This window comes from Rhagoletis pomonella, unplaced genomic scaffold, assembly GCF_013731165.1.
Source record: "Rhagoletis pomonella isolate Grant_MI unplaced genomic scaffold, Rhpom_1.0 Rhpom_scaffold_06585, whole genome shotgun sequence".
NCBI classification, from domain to species: domain Eukaryota; kingdom Metazoa; phylum Arthropoda; class Insecta; order Diptera; family Tephritidae; genus Rhagoletis; species Rhagoletis pomonella.
In genome coordinates this window covers 1-3,393 of record NW_023465118.1, presented here as the reverse complement: position 1 = coordinate 3,393, position 3,393 = coordinate 1, and the positions used below count along the sequence as shown (strand labels likewise).

The following is a 3,393-nucleotide window of genomic DNA, read 5'->3' as shown; positions in this document are numbered from 1 at the left end:
TGTGAGGGTGTTAACGTGCACATATCCTTTGGATGAGAGATATGAAATGAGGTTTACTGTAGGCCGTCGTGCTTTTCTTTAGAGTAGAGTATTGGCGATTCCAGTAGTAGTTGTTGGTGAATATTAATCCCAGAATTCGGTGTTCTTCGACGTTTTGAATAGTATTGGTTTGTAGGGCTATGTTGTGTTGGTTTGCGTTACATTGGTGTTTTTTGCAGATGTGTAATTTTTTTTTGGGTTTGTCGAAGGATATTTTCGATCCTGATGTTAATGTCCATGTATCTGTTTCTTTATGGGTGTTCTCGATAATCTGATTTGATTTGTTGTTGTTTTTGATATTATATAGGATATAATATACAAATATAAAAATGTAACCGTTTTCTTTGTTGAAACTCGGCTCAAAAACTTATGAACGGATTTCAACCAAATTTGGACAGTATATTCCTAAGACCCGTTGCATAAACATAGACATACATAAGTCGAGATATTCAGAAAATTTATATTTATGGTCCGATTTTGATGAAATTAAAAACATACTGCTGGTATGATGGAAATTACATTTACGAAAAATGGATGCGCTAGATGGCGCTAAATTTGAGTTATTCAAAAAATTCATATTTATGGTCAGAGTCTGTATTTATGGCCCGATTTCGATGAAACTGGAAACGTGTACTGGGGTACTCCTGAGTAGCCTTCCTCCTCCTCTGGCGTTCAAATTTTTATTTTATATTAACTTTCATGGCAGATTTTTCAGATCAGCGTGGAAATTGAATCTGAAATAATTTGCCTCGGGCCCATGAAAGTTATATATCTGGAAGTCGTAAAGGTTAGTAGTTCCGACACGTGGTCTCATCTGGAATTCTTATTGATTTGTATATGTACATACATATGTACATACATGCAAATGTAGACATGTTTGCCGTATCATCATGACACCACCATCAGTAGCATCTCACCTACATACATACGTACATACATACATATGTACATACATGTATAATTTAAGCCCATCGCTAGCATGTTTCACCTGAAAGTACAGTCACAATTATGCAAACCGTGTTAGTGTTTAATGTTAATCCTGAGTGGCAAGGACAACATAAGAATGCAGCAGGAAAAGTGCAGCGTTGTTGACCAAATGACCGACAGCAACAAAAACACGAAATCACCAAAAGCAACAAATTGAATTCTCGGCGAATTTTGTAAAAGATAAATGTGTTTGTGTGCGTATGTATGTAAGTAATATCGATGAGAATCACAGTAGCAGCAGAAGCATAGCTTCAGGAGCAGGAACAACAACTACAGCTCCAACAAATAGTTCAAGGTCGATGCGTAAACGCACACACACACACACACACACACACACAGGCAGATAAATATTCATGTGCATACATCTGCAAAGTATTGCGTTGTAAATTTCCAGAAATTTAGTTGACTTTTGGAAGTTGGTGGACTCGATAGCAGGCCTACATACATATGTATTCAATTTAATTTAACCGGAAATGAATTCGTTTATGTTTTCTTACGTCTTAAATTAGTCAGTATTCGGAGTGTAGAAATTCGAGGCAGTGCTAGTTTTGTGTTTTCCCGCGATATATGTCTACTACTTATAGGCGCATTGGCATACTCAGGTGTGTTGTAGTAGCCTTCTTTTAGGCGCGCACGTTCTTTTCTTTGCACGCTTGTTTTATACAGATTTTCTTGAACTACTTTTTTGTGTTTTATATAATTACTAATTCAAATGTTTTCTTTTGTTTCTTCTTTCACTTTCTCTCCTTCCAGGTGGCGTTAGTACTGGTTGCAGCAACATCTATTTCACAGGCAATGGTGATTTAGTGGCCGGCTCGGCGACTGCTGAAGAGTTGGCACTCAGCGCCGCAGGTGTACAAAGTGTCAATCGTGCACCATCCACATTTTGGCAATATCAAAGTGAGTGCAATTTTCTGAATATCGCTTATTGCTATCCTTTTTTATGCTACTATAACATATTTCAAATGTGCTGTTATTCTTTACTACCGCATTAAATAAAATTATTCGCTTTTTCTTATGGCTTTAGATGCTCTACCTATCGAATCAGTGATTTCCATGTCTCCAGCCACAGTGGGTTTGCAGTATTCGCGCGATGCAAGTCGCGGTCAAGTGGTGCTTCTGCCGGCTACACCAGCCGCTTTAGGTAGGTTTTTGTTCATAATTTTTTGGTGCATACATATGGATACACATACATATGTATGTTATATATGGCTCAGTTCATGTCGTCAAATCGACAAATCCTTTAGATCATTTTTGAATTGGATGAATTCTAGTCAGAACGTTTTATCATACATATAAAAAAGTTCTGCCAAAGAAACAAATGCAAGTTTTTTCGAACAAGTTTTTTCTTTGCAAGTTAATTTTTTGAATATCTCAAAAACTTTTATAGCTACAAAATTTGTTCTGGTCTCCTTTTAAAGGTAATATTTAGGGCTATAAAGAAAAATACATTTGTAGACATATAAAAAACTCGAAAACTAAAATTTACAGAATTGTGAGTTAAAAAAACTTGTAAAATTTTGGTTAAATTTTTGTATGCAATACCTCCAACTTATTTTAAAAGATCTTCAAATTGTGTAGGTGTTTTTTGAAGATATCAATTTTTGAACTTAATTTTTTTTTTCAAAATCAACTTAAAGAAAGTTATATTAAAATTTTACTTATTTATTTTTAATTAGAGTTTGGTTTTTTACCACGTTCAAAAATTCATATGTACTAAAAAAAAATCTTAATAATTTTAGGATCTTTTAAGATCAGTTAGAGCTATTGTATAAAAAAAAATTTAGCGAAAAATTTATATACTACAGTGTACCACTAAAGTCTTAGTACAGCACTTTGCTAAAACTTCGCTGCCAAAAAGCAGCAGAAGTTGAACATTTCAAAGATACCGGCACTACTATATCTAATAGTTTTTGAGATATTCAGAAAATAAACTTTTCGGGAAATTGTAAAATTTTGAACATCCGACTTTTGTTGTCCTGTGGCAGGACTTCGTTATATGAGAAAAGAATAGTTTTGACCAAAATTTATCCAAATCAAAAATGTTCGATTCCAAACATTGGTCGATTTGACATGGATCATAGTCTCATATCTATTTCAGTCATTGTCTACATATCGCGCACGATCTTCAAAAGTACACAACTCAATATTACACAATTTCTTAGCACATGTTAAACATATGGGCAAGGGAGACTTTACCTTAAGTTTTTTTAACAAATTATAACAAAAATTTGCTCCAGCTTGTGCTTAAAGGTAAATAAAAACTCTGTGTGCATTTTTAGTGTATTATTTCAAAAATACCAAATTTTGGGTTGTGCCACTTTTGAAGATCGTGTGCGTATATATGTAGATCGTTTGTCTATATTT

The 3,393-nt window shown here is 34.2% G+C and overlaps 1 long non-coding RNA gene across 1 annotated transcript; it reads left to right on the top strand.

Annotated features, from left to right (window-relative positions):
- The first annotated feature begins 1,224 nt into the window (after positions 1 to 1,224).
- LOC118755559 lies at positions 1,225 to 2,356 on the top strand. The gene is made up of 3 exons (XR_004995017.1): positions 1,225 to 1,628; positions 1,780 to 1,926; positions 2,054 to 2,356. It is a non-coding gene; the product is annotated as an uncharacterized LOC118755559 (long non-coding RNA).
- Positions 2,357 to 3,393: the final 1,037 nt, after the last annotated feature.